The sequence below is a fragment of the Primulina tabacum genome, chromosome 15 (assembly GCF_025594145.1).
Source record: "Primulina tabacum isolate GXHZ01 chromosome 15, ASM2559414v2, whole genome shotgun sequence".
Classification (NCBI taxonomy): domain Eukaryota; kingdom Viridiplantae; phylum Streptophyta; class Magnoliopsida; order Lamiales; family Gesneriaceae; genus Primulina; species Primulina tabacum.
The window spans coordinates 16,467,843-16,489,634 of NC_134564.1; the positions used below are offsets into that span (position 1 = coordinate 16,467,843).

Below are 21,792 nucleotides of genomic sequence, written 5' to 3' on the forward strand. Positions count from 1 at the left end.
CATAAGACAGAAATTCCCAGAGTTATTTCACGGATGTGAGTTTACTATTTAGCTTCTGTATACCTCTTCGTTGATATCTGATTTGATTACTTGCGATTTGGAGGACGAAATAAGGTTTTAGAGGTGGAGAAATGTAATGCCCGAGATTTTTATTCTGTTAATATGAGATTATTGATGATGAATTAATATGATTATAGACGGACCATGCCGAGACCAGATTGGGTAAAGCATATGATTTATGTAATATTCGGACAGAACGTCTGGCGCCCGAGCGGTAGAAAATGACCGCCCGAGCGCCAGTGTTCAACAAGATGAGTAATCGGACAGAAAGTCTGGCGCCCGAGCGGTAGAATATGACCGCCCGAGCGCCAGTGCACCACAAACCAAGTATCCGGATAGAACGTTCCGTGCCCGAGCGGTAGTTTTTGATCGCCCGAGCGCCGCTTGATATGTATGGAAAATGAGCCACATTTTTTTTAACATGCATTAGGATATATAGCAAGTTTATTCCTTCAGAATGTTGGAAAAGGAAACGAGAAAAGGCTACGAGAAATCCTTACGCCTTTGCACTTCATAGAATTTTGATTTGCGAAAGATCAGGCCGTCTGAATTTCAATCCGACTTCAGTACTTTGATCCTTTCGTTACAGGCTTCGACAAGACGTAAGTTTTCTTATGTTTTGATATGATTTGGAAAATATGATATTGAAGGAATCAGATATGATTAATATATGGTGCTCTTGATATATTAGACATCGTATAATTGAAAACGGATTGAAGAACAGATACCGTATGAAATTGTTATGAATTATCATATTCAATTTGATTGAGATTATACAGATTTTGTATCAGATTGTGTTTGTTGATTGATTATGAGTTATTGGGATTGGTATATACTGATTTTGTATTATCGGTATTTAAAGATTGCGATGTTATGCCGTCGAAACAGAATTAGATTGAATTCTAAATTATATCGGGTATTGTTTGGGGTATATGTTGATATGGTATTCCTCGAATATGTTCTTCCAGATTGTTATTGAAGATTTCAAAGACAGAACAGAGCCAGAACCAAACAAAAGAAAGGTATAAATCAATGTTGAACCGTGAGAAACGACTCGAGTTAGATATGACTTGAGTTTCCCTAAACCACATACATATTTTTATTGTTTAATACATTTGAATTCATTAATTGTGTAAGCTTATTCTATTTATTTATAGAAAAGCAGAGAATAGAAGATAGATAGCGAGAAAGAGTCATGAGCGGATGTGCCTAGTCTTTGGCGGAGATGCCAAGTCTTCGGCTGAGTTTCCAAGACACTGGATGTTTGGTCATATCGATGTTGCTTAGGAGTGGATTGACTTATATCGCTGAGATTCGATATAGAGAGGACCAAAGTCCGCGAATAGGAACGTACCGCCACCCCGAGCGGGAGAGTAGGTGGGAGATTTGTTACGTTCTTATTCAAACCGGGATCCCTAGATTAGAGAAAAGTCGAGTAAGAGATTAAGTGTCAAGAGTTTGACTTATGGTTTATATCATTTCATGTTTCAGACTGATTCATATGATCGATACTCTTATATGTTTTTTTATATGCTTTTATATGATGCATGTTTTACGTGGTTTATACTGGGAATATTATTCTCACCGGAGTTATCCGGCTGTTGTTGTGTTTGTATGTGTGCGTAACAAAAGGTGAGACAGGATCAGGGTCGAGAAGAGGATGAGATATTACAATTTAGCATGGAGATCCGGGCCCAGAAGTAGAATAGGTTTCAGCACTTAATGTTTTGTAGTTGAACCCTAGTTTGATTTTAATATAATGGTACAAGACTTGTACTTTTATTTTGACTTGTATATCAGACTTGTTTTATTATATTCCGCACTTGTATGTTAAAAAAAAAAATTTAAACCCATTTTATTTAATTGATCCAATTATTCCCAAAGATGATTAAGAAATAAATTAGCGTCCGGGTCCCCACAATAACTTTGCAACTTGCAGATAGGTCACTCACCTATCCTCATGGAATTGTTGAAGATGTTTTGGTAAAAGTTGACAAGTTTATCTTCCTTGCTGATTTTAAAAATACTTGATATTGAGGAAGATCAAGATGCTCCATTGATTTTTGGGCGACTCTTCTTAGCCACTGGAAAAGCATTGATAGATGTACACAAAGGAGAACTCACCTTGAGAGTTTGTAAGGAAGCTGTGATATTCAACATATATAAAGCTATTAAAGGTAACGACGAGGTGAGTACTTTTAAAAGCATTGATATAATTGACTCTTGTGTTGCTGAGATTGGTATAGGTCATACAGTAGAAGATCCATTAGAAAGATTTCTTTCTAGTACTGTCAGTAGAGTTGATGATGATGATTGGGAATTGAGAGATCAACTTTTAGCTCTTGAGGAGTTGCCAAAGTTGAAGGAAGCCGCACAGGAGAAGTTGGAAGAAGAAAAGTGTTCATAGATAATACCTCCATCCCCTATTTTGAAGGAATTTCCAAGCCATCTTTGCTATGCTTTCTTGGGTTAGAAGTCGACATATCCTGTAATTATCTCTTCCTCTCTTACTTTGGATGAAAAAGAGAAATTGTTGAGAGTGTTGAGGAAATTTTAAACTACATTTGGTTGGTCGATTTCTGATATCAAGGGGATTAGTCCCACCATATGAATGCATATGATTTTAATGGTAGAGGCATACGCTCCTTATGTGGATCATCAGAGAAGGTTAAATCCAGCCATGAAAGAGGTAGTGAAAAATGAAGTGTTGAAATTGTTAAATGCTGGAGTTATATATGCTATTTCTGACAGCAATTAGGGTGTCTCCTGTGCAAGTAGTGCCTAAAAAGGGTGGAATGACTGTGGTAAAGAATGAAAATGATGAACTAATATCTACTCGTACAATGACTGGATGACGAGTATGTATTGATTATAGGAAGTTGAATAATGCCATACGTGAAGATCATTTTTCATTACCTTTTATTGATCAAATGCTTGATAGACGTGCTGGTTATTGTCACTACTGTTTTTTAGATGGTTATTCGGGTTATAACCAGATTGCTATAGCACCAGAGGATCAAGAAAAGACAACATTCATGTGCCCCTATGGAACGTTTGCTTTTAGGAGGATGCCTTTTGGGCTATGCAATGCACTTGCTACTTTTCAGAGGTGTATGATGGCCATATTTGCAGACATGGTGGAAGACATCATGGAAGTCTTCATGGATGATTTCTCAGTATTTGGCTCTTCATTTAATCACTGTTTATATAACATTTCCCTCGTTTTGCAGAGATGTCAAGAAAAGAACTTAATTCTTAATTGTGAGAAGTGTCATTTTATGGTGCAAGAGGGTTATGTTCTTGGACATAAAGTGTCTTCAAAGGGATCAGAGGTAGACAGAGCCAAAGTAGTTGCAATTGAAAATCTTCCACCACCGAAGAACATCAAAGGGATAAGGAATTTCTTAGGACATGCCGGATTTTATCGTAGATTTATCAAAGATTTTTTTAAAATTACTAAACCTTTGTGTAATTTGCTTGAAAAAGAATCCACTTTTATTTTTGATGATGATTGTCTGTAGGCATTTGAGAAGATCAAAAAGGCATTGGTGACAGCACCAATCATGATAGTACCAGATTGGAAGGAGCCCTTCGAGTTGACGTGCGATGCTAGTGATTATGCAGTAGGTGTGGTGTTCGACCAAAGGCGTGATAAATTTTTTAGATCAATCTACTATGCAAGTCGAACAATGGATGCTGCACAGCAAAATTACACAACTACTGAAAAGGAGATACTTGCAGTAGTGTTTGCATTTGACAAGTTTAGACCCTACTTGGTCGGCACAAAGTTAATTGTTTTCACTGAACATGCAGCTATTCGATACCTATTTGCCAAGAAGGATGCAAAACCACACTTGATAAGGTGTATTTTATTGCTCCAAGAGTTTGATTTTAAAGTGAAGGATAGGAAGGGGTGTGAAAATAAAGTGGCTAACCACTTGTCACGGCTCGAACTTGAAGATAAAATAGATGAAGGAACCATAAAAGAAGCATTCCCAGATGAACATATGTTTGGGGTAAATTTTATACTCCCTTGGTTTGCTGATATAGCTAATTTCTTGTCTTGTAGTACTCTCCCTCCAGATTTGAGTTATCACCAAAAGAAGAAATTCTTTCACGATGCAAAGTTTTACCTATGGGATGATCCATACGTCTTCAAGAGATGTGCTGATCAGATGATTAGAAGATGCGTAGCGGAGGAAGAAGCGAAAGTTATTCTTGAACAATGCCACTCTACACCATATGGCGGCCACTTTTGAGCGTCAAGAACAACAACAAATGTATTACAATCTGGTTTTTATTGGCCTACTTTGTTCAAAGATAGTTATACCTTAGCCAAGTCGTGTGACAGATGCCAAAGGGTTGGCAATATTTCTAGACGCCATGAGTTCCCATTGACCAATATTTTGGAAGTTGAACTTTTTGATGTTTGGGGTATTTGACTTCATGGGACCATTCCCATCTTCTTTTGGTCAATCTTATATTTTGCTCGATGTGGATTATGTGTCAAAATGGGTTTAAGCAATTGCCATCAATACTAATGATGCTCGAGTGGTTGCTAAGTTTGTTCACAGGAACATCTTCACAAGATTTGGGACACCTAGAGCCATAATTAGTGATGAAGGTACACATTTTTGTAACAAAATCTTTAACTCACTTTTGGATAAATATGATGTGAAGTATAAGGTGACCCTGGGATACCACCCACAAGCAAATGGACAAGCCAAAGTATCCAACCGGGAGATTAATCAGATATTGGAGAAAACGGTGAAGACAAACCGGAAGGATTGGGCACTGAAGCTGGATGATGACTTATGGGCATACAGAACGGCATACAAGACACCTATTGGGATGTCACCCTATAGGTTGGTCTTTGGTAAGGCCTGTCACTTACCACTGGAATTGGAACACAGAGCTTTTTGGGCCGTGAAAAACTCAACTTTGACATGGAAGAATCTGGTGAGCGGCGGCTATTGCAATTGAATGAGATGGAGGAATTCAGAAATGAGGCTTATGAAAATGCAAAGATCTACAAGGAGAAGACCAAGAAGTGGCACAACAACCATATCTTGCACAAAAATTTCAAACCCGGACAACAAGTACTGTTGTTCAATTCACGCCTCAAACTATTTCCTGGTAAGCTAAAATCAAGATGGTCGGGGCCATTTACAATAGAACCAGTCCAACCATATGGAGCCATTGAGCTAAAGTGCAATGATGGAAGAACGTTTAAAGTAAATGGACAACGAATCAAGCATTATTATGGGACTGAAGTACGGCATCTTGACAACATTTCTTTGGGCGGATCAAATTGATGTAGACTGGTGGTAGTCGGGCTGACGACATTAAACCAAGCGCTTATTGGGAGGCAACCCAAATTTTTATTTCTTTATTGCATTTCGTTTTCGGTTTTGCTTTTACTCTTGTATTCTTATTTTTGGTTGTGATTTTTTTGGTTTAGTGTGTTCTTGTATTCCCCCAAATCTTATGAATCTCAATTGTGTTTTTCAGGAATAAAAATTAGAGGAAAAAAACAATTACAAAGAGTGCACTCGCGCTGGAAATATACCGCACTCGCGGTCGTTGAAGACAGAAAATAAAAAAAAATTCCAGTAGCCATACCGCACCCGCGGTACTTTATTGAGTGCACCTGCAGTGTTTGCTGAATGAAAACTGAAAATTTCCAGTAGGCAAAGCGTGCCCGCGGAAAAATATTCACCGCACCCGCGGTAGCTGAAGGTCGAAAATTCAAAAATTTCCAGCAGCCACACCGCACCCGCGGTCAAAATGATGACGAACCCGCGCTACATTGACAGATGCCTAAACGCACCCACCGTAGAAGCTTACCGCACCCGCGGTAGATTAAGGCCGATTTTTCTTGAAATTCCAGTAGTAACACCGCACCCGCGGTATATTCGGGACCGCACACGCGCTCAATGGTTTTAAATTCTAAAACAGGCAAACATTGGACATAACCAAAGAACATTTCTCCTCAATTTCTCCTTCACTTTGAAATATTTTCTCAAGAACACATTCCACACTAGATTTTGTTCTTCCAAGTACATATTTCCCACTCCACACATACATACCTTCACTCATTTCATCCAATATCCATCTTCATTCCACAAATTCAACACCAAACCTAGGGTGTGAAAAGAGGGCTCGAAAATTTTACACCAAGGATTGAATGGAGCTTTGATTTTGTTCTTCCAAGAAACATTTCAACACTCAAGGTGAGCAAATCCATACTACATTTGCTTTGAAATTCGAAATTATTGGTAGTGTTGGCTATGGAAGAGAAGTGAGATTAATATTCAATTTTAGTGGAGTAAATTCTTGACATTGTTGATTGGATTGGTGTGTATATTGTTGAGGTGTATTTGTTGTGATTAATAAGTTTGGGGGAGTGAAAGAATTATCAAGTTTAGTGAATTGGATTGAAGGGGAAGTTGGTGCTTTGAAAGTGTTTGACAAAATGCCTCCATGAAAAAAACAATCAAAGGGTGCATACTCATCTGCGAATTATGATGCACACACGTTCTGGGACGAGAAGACGGAGGAAAATTATGGTAAAATTCTGAACAAAAGCATTGTGAAAGAGAGGGTACTTGACCTGAGCTTTCCACGAACCGAGATCAGATTAATACTTACTGCTAGGCATTGGGAGGAGTTTGGCATGCCACCACAGGATGCAGTCATTTCTTTGGTACGAGAATTTTATGCTAACCTTAAGGTTAAGCATGATCATTTGAAAGTTTTGGTGAGAGGAAAGATGGTAGCTTTTGATGCTCATACCATCAACACGATGTATGGTATCCCTCTAGTCATACACGATGAATACGAAGAATATCGGACCGATGAAGTTGATTATAATAATATTCTTCAGACTATATGCATTGAGAGAGCGGAGTGGCGAATGAGAGAAAATGTGCATTTAAGCCTAGCCAAATCAGATCTGACAAATGTTGCCAAAGATTGGTATTCCTTCATTTCAGCTAGAAGCCCACTGACCATACTACCACTGTCATCAAGGAGAGGGCAATCCTAACTTTTTGCATCATGACGGGAAAGACAATTGACTTAGGTCAATTGCTTCAGAGCTCGATGTTAGATTATGCAAAAGGTAACTCTCCTAGTAGACTCCTCCACCCTTCTCTTATCACAGACCTATGCCATTATGCGGGAGTGACTTGGACAGCACATGAAGAATTGTTAAAACCAAAAAATGCCATTGTGGTAATTCAACCACATAGGTCACTGACATCTGATCAACATGATGCACGTCAAGCTCAGAGAAAATTCAACAGAAGAGCTACAGAAAGACGTGCCCATGCTCAGGCCCCACAACAACAAACACAACCGCAACCAAGAAATGTGCGAGATCGATTAACTCATTTGGAAGAAGAGATGCGACACCAACGCCAAGACATGAACGAGTTTCGGTTTAGGACCGATACATTCATGGGATATATGATGGATTTCACGTCCGTCTTTGCTCAACAATTTCCATCAGCTTCAACATCTAGTAATCCATTTCCACAACCTCCACAGTGGTCGCCCGCATACTACCCGCCGGAGTTCCAACCACCACAAGAAGGCGCAGATGATGAGGATGGCAATGACCACTGACGGTCGTTGCCCGAGGTATGTGTATTCATCTAACTTTCATGATCATTTACATCGAGAACGATGCACATATTTTAGTTTGGGGGAGATGCTATTATTTGATTTTGTGTGTTATTTTATGTTGTGTGTTCATTTATTTATTTAGTTTTATTTGAGTGTTCTATTTGCTTTTGAGTTGTTTGCTTGTGTGTTTGTAGTGTCATAGTCATGAAAATTTTTGAAATGGCCAATGATGAACAAAATTTGTGTATTGAGAAGAAAGGTCATGCATTTTATTCATGATTATCAATCAATTTGAAAAATTTAGAGAACAATCATGAGATTTGGTAAGCTTGAGACTTATAATTTCTAAACAACTCTGTGATTTTTTTATTTGACATTGAAATAAATTTTTGCAAACACATATATGATTGAGGCAATCTTTGATTTTATTTGGGTCTATTTATATTGTTCATAAATATTCATTTGAAGCCCTCTTGAGCCTATATGAGAAAAGAATTGTGTTTTTGAAATTTCTTGCAAGCCAAGCACTTTTCTTTTGAATATATATGTATTTGATTGATGCATTGAGACACCATTTTTCACGATGATTAGATTTTACTCTGTGTTGGTGAATTGAGATTTTGTCTAGAACTATCCAAACAATACTCGAGGCGAAATACAGACAAACTATGATTTAGGAATGATTTAGGTGATTTTTTTGGATCGATTGAGCCTTTCAAGCTACCAAATAAAAATAATTTATCATTTATCACCTCTTTGTAGCTTATATGAATTTGAATGGCACACGTGAATATGCGTAAAAGACCCTCATTCGATATCGTTTCAAATATCCCACATTTACCACCCATTTGAATATCTTATACATTAATTTACTACCTTTTCAAGGGAGTAAGAATTCAAAGGATTAATGAAATTGAAGTTCTCCTACAAAAAAAAAAGAAAAAAATGAATGATGTTTGATTGAAGAAGTTTGAGAAAAAGGGGAGAAAAAGAAAAAAAATGAAGAAAAAAGAAAAAGTGGAGTATGTAAAAGAGATAAAAATTCAACTTACTCCCTTATTTGAATTCATAATCTTCATTTGTAGCCATAAGCCAAGGCCTAACATTACAAGCATTGCAAATCCTATTGACCAAGTCATAGTTGTCCAATATACTAGTGGAGAGGGATTGGGAGGATCAAGCCTATGGACAATCGATAAACACTTCCATTGAGTACGAATCTTGATCAACTTTACACACTTCATTGCATCAAATATTTATTGGGTACTCATTTCTTGAATGAATATTGCTTTGAACCCAATTTTTACCGAAAAAGACCTCTTGATTGTGTTTGTAAAAATTGAAATCGATTGAGAATGTTTTGAAACATGAGTTGAAGAGATTATAAGTTCAGAAAATTAACCGATTGCATGATTATATCCGGATGAAAAACTGGTTGGATTGATTTGAATTGTGAATGCATGAAGAGTTAGTTAAATTATCTTGAGTCCATGTTCTTTTAAAAATATTTCATGACTTATTTGTTTGTGTTATTTTATTTTGCTCGAGACTAGCAAAATCCTAAGTTTGGGGGCGTTTGATAAGTGCAATTTATTGCACTTTTATTACTTGTATTTAACTTGGAATTTTGTGATTCTTGAGCAGGTTTTATGCGATTTGTTGTTGTTTTTGTTGTTGTAGTTGAAGCTTAGGATGAGAGTTTGAAATAATAAAATTTCGAATTGGAAAGTGCAAAAGATCAAAAATACAGAAGCTTTAGCGCAACAGCGGTAAGAAAAGCACCGTACCCACGGTGAAACACTGCATCGGCACTGAAAAATGCACCGCACCTGCGCTTACACACCAGTAGAAGCACCGCACCCGCTATGACTTCTTAAGCGCACCCGCGGTCCTTGCACGACAGAATCCGAAAAATCTGTATTTTGGTGTGCTGCTCATGGAAGTCCAAGATTTTGGTGTGCTGCGGATTGAGGCTTGTCTGGGATTATAAAATACATCATTTACTTACCATCTAGTGTATTGGGGAGCCAAGGGAAGAGTGGAAGCTGCTGCTAGAAGATTGAAGACTCAAGTTCATCAAGTTTTTTGAAAATCTTTTGCACAACTCCGGGGATGGAATCAGAACTTCAAACTCTTGTTCTAAATTCTTCTTTCTTTTATTTTTCAGTTAATATGTCTTGTTTTAGAACCATGTTTTGTTGTTTTTCTTGTGTTATTATGAACTAATTTTTATTTCTAGAGGAAAGATGGAACAAAACTAGAAACCATGTGTTAGAATCTATGAACTAAGCTATTTAAGTTCTTCATATTGTTCATTTGGATTGTTCTAATCTTAATGCTTTTAATTTATTGGCCATAATTTGAATGATTTATATGTTTACAATTTAGCACTCGGAAGAGGAAATTATAAACAAGAAATGGAAAAAATACATCAATGGTATTTATAGAGTTCGGGAGGGCCTATAATGCTATCGAAGCTCATAAAGAATCTAGTGCTTGATGTGTTATTTATTTGTAGATTGTTTATAGGAACGTTACAATCAAGTTTTAGATAATTAAAGTCTACTTAACACTCGGGAGAGGGAGTAGATAATTATAGGATTCTTGGCTAATGAATAAGAAGGATTTTTATAACATAGCTACAAGAAATTACACATGGTGGACAGTTGCGTGAAATCGGACCTCCAGATCTTTTATCCCATTGTTATTTGTTACAATTTGGTGTTACATTTAAACCCATTTTCAATTTAGTTATTCTTGCAACAAAATCTTTTAATTGATTTTTCTAAATAAAGTCGAGACTATTTTAATCACAAGCACTAATATATATTTATATACATACTCCTCGTGGGATCGACACTTGTACTCAAAAATACATTTTACTATAACTTGATGTTGTGCGCTTGCGAGCAATTAAGAAAACACACAACAAAGAGTTCTCGGGGACTATTGACCCGATAATAGCTGAAGGATGGATTAAGTCTATCGAGGTTATTTTTGCGTTTTTGTAGCTGCAGGACGCAGACAGGGTCAGGTGTGCCACTTACCTGCTGATAGGAGACGCCAGACTTTGGTGGGAGAGTGCTTCAGTGTTAGTGAACCTGCAAATACTGACCTGGGATGGTTTTAAGGAGGTCTTTTACTCCAAGTACTTCACTGAGGAAGTACGCTCCCGCCTGACCAGGGAGTTCACGATGATGCTTCAGGGAGACAGCAGCGCAGCTGCTTTTCGTGAGGAAGTTCGAGAGGGGGTGTCACTTCATGCCCTTAATTTCTAACGATGCCCGGGAGAAGTTGAGGCATTTTATGGATGCTTTGCGGCCGATCTTACGCAGTGATGTGAGAGTTGCTGGTCCTACCACCTATGCCATTGCCGTGTCTAGAGCCTTGGCGGCAGAGTAGGACCAGAGGGACATAGAGGTTGATAGGCAGGGAAAAAGGCCCTATCAGGCACCTCAGCAGCAGCAGCAACAGCGACCTCAGTTTAAGAGGCCTTTCCCAAGACAGCAAGGGAAGAGACCTTTTTAGGGACCGCTGAAAGGGAAGGGTCCTATCCCTCAGCAGAAGGCTCCTCAGAGGCCGGGAGAGCGCACCCGATGTTCCTGAAGTGCAACCGCCAGCATCCGAGACAGTGTTTATGGGGGTCGGGCAAGTGCTTCAAATGCGGAGCCAATGATCATATGCTGAGAGACTGCCCGCAGTGGAGGCAGCTGACCTAGGGAATAGTGTTCGCCATGCAAGCAGAGGAGGCGAACCCAGATACGACTCTGTTGAATGGTAACTTATTTAATTCAGCACCGCATTATTTCTGCTATGCATGTTTCAAATTTTATTTGGGATTATTAGCGTGCTAGTAGTATTTTTGGTGATTTGTACAGAGATTTTTCTACTGTGCATGAGGTTAAGATTAGAATTTTTGGGATATAAGTTTTTGTGTTTTGCCAACGTCTCTCAAAAAATATTTTCATAAAGAGAGTAGCCATAAAGACCTTGATAGATTCAGGGTCCACTCACTCTTTTATTTCGGAGATTGATATAGGTGGATTTTAATTGCTTTTCATGTCATGAAAATGCAGGAGATTCAAGCAAAAATGAAGAAAAAGGAATTATTTTGCGAAGGACTTCCGCCCGGGCGCAAATTCACATCCGCCCGGGCACTGGAGAGCTTGAAAAAATCAATTTTTGTAAAAGCTATCCGCTCGGGCGGAAACTAACGTCCGCCCGGGCGCGCCAAAGAAGAAAGAAAAAAGAAAATCTTCGAAGACCATCCGCCCGGGCGGAAACTTATGTCCGCCCAGGCGTGCTCGATAATTTTGGAAAGATTTTTGGACGATTCCTTACCTTATTTTCTGGATGTGGACGATTTAGGCACGATTTTTTGGGGCATTAGAGATGATTCAGACATCATTCATCAGCCGCCAGAAGCTTTGGAGAGATTTTCGTGCTTGGATCGAAGAATCGAAGATTTCCGGGCGTCGTTCCTCGCAATTTTCGTCAAATCTAGTATTTCTAACTTAGTTTTTATCTTTGAAACATTGTTGTGTTTATTTTCATTATGAATTCTAGTAGCTAAACCTTAATATTTGTTGGGATTCAAGGGGATCTTACCCCGAAACTTTGATATAATTAATTTACATATCATTTTTTATGTATTCTTGATCATACTATTGTTTTATCGTGTTGTTAAAGCGTAGCTAACTTTAATAACGTTTTTATATTGCGAGTGAGTTCGAGAGAATAACTTGTGATACAAACGAGTAGTATAATCAGTGGATCTACAATTTACATAGACATATGAAATTGGATACGCGCCGATAGTTACAGTCCTAAGGGTCGAAAACTAGGGGATTTCATAGATCTACATGCAATTCGCTCTTGATAAATAATTAAAGACATTTAATTACTTCATTGAGTAGAGTTAGTTTAGCAGAGCTCGAGAGAGTGTGTTCAATTGAATAGGAAATCCTGTCAGAAGTATATAATCATTATCAAACGAATTAATTAATTAACGAGGGGTAGGTGAACCGAAATTCCCAACAAATTCATTTCTCATTGAATTTTAATCAACCATTTTAGATATTATATTTCATTATTACATTCTTGAATCATTTTATTTGCATATTTATTTGAGCATAGTAGTACTAAAACAATCAATCAATTTTCTTTGCTAAAGATTTAATAACTTAAAATAATAATTGTCAAATACAGTCTTCAGTGGAATGATACTCGTACTCACGTACATTAAACTATTACTTGACATCGTGCACTTGCGATTAATTTTTGAGCATAAAAAACCATATTTTTTTTATGATTTCACAGTGCAAGTTTTGCTCGATCAATTTTTTGGCGCCGTTGCTGGGGACTGTTAATTCACAATTTTATTTTTAGTTATTTTCTTTAGTATTCTCTATTTTACTTTGTTTGATACCTTCGATTTCTTCACAGATATCTCATCCAGTGCATGCCAAAGTCATTTGACGTGGAGCTTGAGCAATTTGACCCTAAAATTGAAAGAACTTTCCGCAGGAGAAGACAACAGCAGAGACTGAAAGAACTGATGGAGAGGCACGAGAACGATCATGAGGAGGAACACCATGATGCTAGACGTGTTGAGATGCCACGCCGCATACCGATGCTGGAATATGCCCAACCTTCTTTGGTTGGAGGACGCCCCAGCATTGTGATGCCTATGGTGCTGGCAAACCAGTTCGAAATCAAACCAGCTATAATTCAGATGATTCAGAACACAGTCCAGTTTGGAGGATCTGCAGCAGATGACCCAAACACGCACATCGCAGATTTTCTTGAAATTTGCAACACTTTTAAATTTAATGGAGTTTCTGATGATGCTGTTAGGTTGCGTTTATTTACTTTCTCCCTACGTGATAAAGCTAAAGCATGGTTGAATTGTTTGCCTGTAGGTTCGATCACCATATGGGAGGACATGGCGAAAGCGTTTCTAATCAAATACTTTCCTCCATCTAAGACCATGAAACTGAGGGCAGACATCACCACATTTGCTCAATTCAAGCAGGAGTCTTTATATGAGGCATGGGAGCGCTTCAAAGATTTATTAAGAAGATGTCCTCATCACGAACTGCCACTTGGGTTAGTCGTTCAAACCTTTTATTATGGCTTGCTTACTCCTAATCGTACTATGATAGATGTTGCTGCTTGTGGAAACCTGTTGAGAAAAACTGCTGAGGAAGGATATGAGTTGTTGGAGGAGATAGCTGCTAGCAGCTATAATCCTCAATCTGAAAGGAATAATCAGCGAAGAAGTGCGGGAGTTCAACAGGTAACTGACCTTTCCGCTATTACTGAACAACTCGATATCTTGAACAGGAAGTTGGATGGTTTGAATATGGGTGGCACATCTATGCGTCTTCAAGAGATATTCTGTGAAAAGTGTGGAGGTGAACATTTTGTGAAGGACTGTCAAGATGACAATCCCTTCTATGTGCAAAATGAGTCACCAGTGAATCAAGTGGGAGTCCACAACCGTCCGAGGAATGATCTGTACTCAAACACATAAAATCCTGGATGGAGGCAACATCCTAACTTCTCATGGGGTGGTCAAAACAGTCAGAATCGACCACAAGGAGGACAACAATATGGAAAACAACCGATGTACAGATCTGACCCTCCTCGAAAAGAAAAGTCCAATTTGGAGCAGATGATGTCAAAGTTCATTTCAGCCACCGAGATTAGACTACAGAATCAAGATGCATCGATAAAGGGGCTAGACAATCAGATTGGGCAGCTAGCGAAGATGATAGCAAGTAGAGTGCCAGACACCTTGCCAAGCAACACTGAGACTAACCCGAAAGAGCAAGTGAAAGCCATAGCATTGCGGAGTGGAAAAGTGCTTGAACAAGAGGAAAAAGAAAAAGAGGATCAAGGAAAAGAAGCGGTTGGTACGACACAGGTAAGTGTTCTAACTCTACACCAGCACCCACTGCACAATCCAAAATTGTTATACCCCTTCCTTTTCCTGCAGCATTGAAAAAAGCAAAACTTGATGCACAATTCGGTATGTTTTTTGAGGTATTTAAAAAATTGCACATCAATATTTCTTTTGCTGATGCTTTGATGCAAATGCCGAGCTATGCTAAATTTCTGAAAGACATCTTAGCTAATAAGAGGAAGTTGGAGGATCACATGACGGTAAAATTGACTGAGAATTGCTCTGCATTGGTACAAAACCAGATCCCACCAAAGCTAAAGGATCCAGGGAGTTTTTCTATCCCTTGCATGATTGGTGATGTTGTTTTTCCTAAAGCTTTATGTGATCTTAGTGCGAGCATTAATCTTATGCCTTTATCTGTATTTAGGAAACTTAGATTGGGAGAGCCTAAACCGACACAGATGTCCTTGCAACGAGCTGACGGATCCGTCAAACATCCACGAGGAGTCAAAGAAGATGTGTTGGTGAAAGTGGGAAAGTTTACATTTCCTACGGATTTTGTGGTTCTTGATATGGAAGAGGATAGGGAGATGCCTTTGATTTTAGGGAGACCGTTCCTTGCAACTGGCAAGGCCGTGATTGAAGTGCAAGAAGGGAAGTTGAGATTGAGAGTGGGAAAGGATGAAATGACTTTTAATGTTTTTAATGTTCTTAAGCATACACTGCACACTAATGATTGTTTTATAGTTGATTCATCGGATTCACTTGTGTGTCAATTTGTGCAGGATGCTATGAAGGATTAATTGAAAGTCACCCTCACCACCGAATTTAAGGATGAACTTGATGACGAAATATCTGAAAGAGGGGCATACTTTAATGCCAACCATCCATGGACGAAGCCAGTGAGAATGAAATTGGATGATTTGAGAGCTCGAAGGGACCTGACCCCTCGGAAGTCAAGCGTTGAGGAACCGCCGACATGTGAATTCAAACCACTGTCTCCACACCTGAAGTATCTGTACGTAGAGCGTAAAAAGCTAGCACCCAACAAGCGCATTACACCAAAAGAATTTAAAGAAGGCGAAGCGGTGCTCATGCACAACTCCAAGTTTCGCTTATTTCCTGGCAAGCGCAAGTCAAGATGGAAAGGCCCTTACAAGATCACCAAAGTATTCCCCTCGGGAGTATTAACTTTGCGAGATGGGAAAAATGAGCCGTTCACAGTCCATGCTCAACGACTGAAGCATTATTTGGGTGGTGCAGTGGAGCCACAACTTGGAATCACCCGGTTCGAATCAGTCCAGCTCTCGACTATAAATTGAGAACTACCTCTCGTTCCTTTATCTTGCATTTAATTCGATTTTTAGTGTGTATTCTTATTATTTTATTTAAAAAAAGGGGGCGAGCCATGAAGCTTCCGCCCGGGCGTAAATTTTTGGCCGCCCAGGCGCGATTCTTTTATCAAAAATTATGAATTGCCGTGAGGTTTCGGCGCGCCCTTTGCAAAATAAAATTTTTTAAAGGCCGAGAGTTATCCGCCCGGGCGGCAACTTATGTCCGCCCGGGCGGATCGCGAATTTTAAATAAACTAAGACTTTTTTTTTCTTCTCCCCACTTCAAATCTAGCCGCCCCCCTCGATTTTTTTTCGCCCCTCCTCTCTCAATCTCACTGCAATCACCTATTTTGTGCACATTTCAGGTACATTCTTGCATCTCCACCTTCCCCAAGCGTCAAGAAGAGATTCTTTCGGTCAAGAACCGAAATTCTCCGACCCTCTTTTAAACTTCCGGTCACCCCTGAAATCATCGGCCGCCACTATCCTTTTTCCAGCCGCCGCTGCATTCTTCCGGCGAGGCATTCTCCGGTGACATGCCCCCTACTCCGGGCTACTTGTGCTTCCCAAATAATCAACAACGATGGCACCTAAAAAAGCTCGGGTAAGTCACGGTGCTTCTTCTTCGTCATCTCATACTTCACAATTATTTGTGAATACTGCAGCTAGGGAACGATATGAGCATGCAAAAATACATCGCGCTCCGATTCGGGAGCGAGGTTTCCAGCTTGAGCTGAATATTCTTATTATTAGACAAACTGCGAGTAGAGGATGGGGTAAATTTTGTTCGCAACCGCAAGCCGCAGTGGCACCAGTGGTGCGAGAATTTTACGCCAATGCGGCTGAGCGGAGCGACAGCAAGGCGGTTGTGAGAGGAAAATTGGTGGATTTTAGTTCAACAGAAATTAATAGGGTGCTTGAGACACCGGCGGTGGACGATTCGTTGTATACGGCATGGGCGGCAGAACCCGATTTAGAGTTGATGATGTGCCGCATCTGCTATCCGGGGTCTCCGTGGAAGACACCTGGATCGCACACCTGTTTCGCTGAAAAATATCTGCTAGTCCCGGCTGCGATGTGGTATGCTTTTCTTACCACACGATTGATGCCAGTCGGGCACACGAGTGACGTCCAGAGGGAAAGAGCAGTGTTGATATATGCACTGATCACACATATGCCGCTCAATGAGGGAAAAATCATTCATTCACAGGTCCAGCTGAGCATCCATAATCCAAATGTGGTGTTATTCTTTCCCCATGTTATCACCGAACTATGTGCGAGCGCTGGGGTGATTTTTCAGGACGACGATGAGTGGCTGCCACCGACCAAGGCCCTTAATGACGCCCGCTGGCTACAGAAGACCGCAGTACGACGGAAGGCGTTCCCTCAGTTTGGCCCTATCTGTGACAGTTTGACTTTTGATCAACTGCCAGGGCAGCCTCCACCACTGGCCCCGCGACCTAGACGTCGCCTTCTGCATGAGAGGATGGATGAATTTGCTGCATTTGCTGATCATCAGCTCCAGTGGCAGGTTATGAGTCAGACTTATCAGACCGCCACTGAAGCCATGCTACGTCTGTCCCTGAGCCACAGTGGTATCGACCCGGCCCTTATGCCGCCCCCTATGCCAGCTTTCCCGCCGCCATTCCATTTTCATTATGCCGATGCACCAGAGCCGGACGCTGGCGTCATTCCCCCGGAGGCGCACGAGGAGGAGGATCAGTGAGAGGGGAGTCACTTCTATCCCTTCTTTTATTTATCGCATTTCGTTTCGTTCAGTTTAGTTATTTTCGTTTATCTTGCATGCTTAGGGTAAAATGCATTCATTTTGTTGTGCCTATTTGTCTCTTTTTCTATCGTCTGCTGCATTGGGGACACTGCTCGACTTTAGTATTGGGGGGTAGATGGGTGTTGTGTCGTCTTTGTCGTGTTGGTGCTTTGTTCGTATTGTTCGTTGGCATGTAGTTTTAGTGGTTTTGCATATGTTTGTGTGTCAGCCGACAGTGTTTGGAGTAGTACATTGTTAGCCAAGGATGATTAGGAAGTGATGAGACATGCCCTGTCTGTCGTGTATTCGCACACCTTTAGCACATACTGTGGTGAAGAAATAAAGTTTTATTTAAAACATTGAACTCTCTTTGCACAAATGTTAGAACTAGAAGCTTGCATGATAACATGGTGAAAATTTAAAAACTAAAGTGGGGAACGAAGATGTTTGAAGGTTTGAATTGAGCTTGACTATATTCTCTCGAATCGAGGTAATTATCAGCAGCGAAACTAAAAAAATCAAAATAAAAAAAAGGGATAGGTGGAGATGTAAGGTGTGGGGGAGCCGAATAAAGGAATGAAATCCTATTCCTGGCTAAAGTTGGAGATGTAAGGTGTTGAAGAGTCGAATAAAGGAATAAAATCATATTCCAGGCTAAAAATGTAAAACACATGGATTTGAATCTGAGATAAAAGGTTCTAATATAGTCCTTTTTATTACTGTATTTCAATTCAGAAAAAAAATGATAGAAAAATGGGCGCTGCTGGTGATTACTGAGTGTGCAGAGGAGTAAAAGAGAGTAAGATTTACACTAACAAGCTGATTTAAATCTCTGACAATGGTTGAGAATGGATCCCTCTGTCATTTATGATACTAGGACTAACAACACACACATACACGTTTAGGTTTTAATTGAAACAATGTCTAGACCAAAGAAAGTGCGAAGAGTTGTGTTTTTACATTGATCGACGAGGGAATATGTTGAGTTTCGCTGAGGCTAGTTGATGACTATGAATTCACCGTCGAGGGCGAGCAAAATGTTAGTATTGGGGGTTGATATAGGTGGATTTTACTTGCTTTTCATGTCATGTTTTGTTCCATTGTGTTGCATTTATCGTTTAGATTGCATGCATTTTGTCACATTTAAGTTTATATTATGTTTTATTATTAATTGTGGGTCTCGGTGTGAAATGCAGGAGATTCATGCAAAAAAGAAGAAAAAAAGAATTAATTTGCGAAGGACTTCCGCCCGGGCGCAAATTTACATCCGCCCGGGCGCTGGAGAGCTTGAAAAAATCAATTTTTGCGAAAGCTATCCGCCCGGGCGGAAACTTACGTCCGCCCGGGCGCGCCAAAGAAGAAAGAAAAAAGAAAATCTGCGAAGACCATCCGCCCGGGCGGAAACTTATGTCCGCGCGCCCGGCGGAAACTTATGTCCGCCCCTGCGCGCTCGATAATTTTGGAAAGATTTTTGGACGATTCCTTACCTTATTTTCTGGATGTGGACGATTTAGGCACGATTTTTTGGGGAATTAGAGATGATTCAGACATCATTCATCAGCCGTCAGAAGCTTTGGAGAGATTTTCGTGCTTGGATCGAAGATTCGAAGATTTCCGGGAGTCGTTCCTCGCAATTTTCGTCAAATCTAGTATTTCTAACTTAGTTTTTATCTTTGAAACATTGTTGTGTTTATTTTCATTATGAATTCTAGTAGCTAAACCTTAATATTTGTTGGGATTTAAGGGGATCCTACCCCGAAACTTTGATATAAATAATTTACATATCGATTTTTGATGTATTCTTGATCATACTATTGTTTTATCATGTTGTTAAAGCGTAACTAACTTTAATAACGTTTTTATATTGCGAGTGAGTTCGAGAGAATAACTTGTGATAGGAACCAGTAGTATAATCCGTGGATCTACAATTTACATAGACATATGAAATTGGATACGCGTCGATAGTTACAGTCCTAAGGGTCGAAAACTAGAGGATTTCATAGATCGACATGCAATTCGCTCTTGATAAATAATTAAAAACATTTAATTACTTCATTGAGTATAATTAGTTTGGCATAACTCGAGAGAGTGTGTTCAATTGAATAGGAAATTCTGTCGGAAGTATATAATCATTATCGAACGAATTAATTAATTAACGAGGGGTAGGTGAACCGAAATTCCCAACAAATTCATTTCTCATTGAATTTTAATCAACCATTTTAGATATTATATTTCATTATTACATTCTTGAATCATTTTATTTGCATATTTATTTGAGCATAGTAGTACTAAAACAATCAATCAATTTTCTTTGCTAAAGATTTAATAACTGAAAATAATAATTGTCAAATACAGTCTTCAGTGGAACGATACTCGTACTCACGTACATTATACTATTACTTGACATCGTGCACTTGCGATAAATTTTTGAGAATATAAAACCTTATTTTTTTTTTAGGATTTCACAGTGCAAGTTTTGCTCGATCAGAGACGTTCACTAAACAACTGGACGTCAAGTCTATTGAACTCGATGTGAGCTATTCAGTGTGAAACTTCTACTCGTTTTAAAAGTGCGGAAATATTTTTTTTAAAGCTCACATTTTCGAAATAACATTTAAATGTTTCACATGCATGCGTTGCACAGAAAATATATAACATTTAAAAATGATCTTAAATATTTGACAGTAAGAATAGTGCATTTTAAAATAACCAAACTCGTCAAAAATCATACGTAAACATAAACGTATAAAAATCTTAAAATCATCAACATATGAAATATATTCATCTCCACTCAAATCTCATTAAACATTATGCGGAAAAAAATGCGGTCCTCGGGTCATGTCATCGCACCAGGTCTGCCTACTCAGAGTCCAGCACCTCCAGTCTCCTCGACATCGAACTCACCTGCATTACACAAGCCTAATTAGTCTAAAATCTCAACGCACCTGTACCAGTAATAACAAGTACATATACGTAGCACACAGCAGTGAAAAATATCATACTCAACATAATTTTCGTGAAATTAAAAGCGTAACGTAGATGTGTCGTGGAAAATCATATCGTGTCAAATCATGTTATCTCATGTCATCATGTACGTGTCTAAACAGCTCATAAAATAACATAAACTTAAACATTTTCTTTTAATTGAATTCAGATCATTAGTCGTGAATTTCGTATTAGCTCTATCGTATCAGCTCTATTCGATGGATCCTTCTATAAAATCGTGGTACCCGGCGGCAGGGGACATCAGCGACGGCATTACCCGGCCACTGAGCCCGGGCCTCAGCTCATCATATCTCATGTCATTGTATACATATACATCGTCAGTCATAACCAATTCCATCCTTCAAAAATATAATCATTTTCATCACTTAATAAAACATGCATATGCGTAACTTTTTCTTTAAACCAAGCATGCAACATATTTATCATAATTGTGTAAAAATCGTAAAAATGATGCATAAACATTTAAAATATCATGTATTTGTGCTTAGGGCGCGGCGCTGCTAAGACCAAAATCTCACCCCTGGTGCAAAATGACCATTTTGCCCCTGGAAACCCAAAAATTATCATTTCACCCCTAGACCTCTAAAATTGACTCGAAGCATATTAAACTCCTTAAAATGTCCAAAAACATATTTAAAACCATTCCTAGACGTAAACTCGAGCACATATATTAACTTAACTAAATTGTTTTAAAACTTGTACCGGAGTCTCGGTATCGACTCTAAACTCAACCAAATTTTTCCCAACTTTTTACCATATCTTAAAAAAATCTATAACACCGTAAAGTCATCAAGATTATGCACCTAGACCTCTCGGCCAAAACCAGAAAGCGGCTATACCCTTCATCTTAGTCCCATTCGAACCATAAGCTCAATGCCTCCCCACTCTTTCGCTCCTAGGCCACCACCAAGCGAACCAGCCTCTGACTCACCTGTCCTAGACCACCCTGGACTCTCCTGAAACTACTGCACCCACGCCATCAGCCACAAACATCAGGCGTAGACCATCGCTACACCCCCCCAAAACACCAAACGAACCCAACTCGGTCCACAACGCTTGGGGATGGTTCCAGCACACATCAAACCCTT

The 21,792-nt window shown here is 39.4% G+C and overlaps 1 non-coding gene across 1 annotated transcript; it reads right to left on the reverse strand.

Annotated features, from left to right (window-relative positions):
* Positions 1–13,681: 13,681 nt before the first annotated feature.
* LOC142528142 (small nucleolar RNA R71) lies at positions 13,682–13,788 on the reverse strand. Its single transcript, XR_012815624.1, has one exon. It is a non-coding gene; the product is annotated as a small nucleolar RNA R71 (small nucleolar RNA).
* Positions 13,789–21,792: the final 8,004 nt, after the last annotated feature.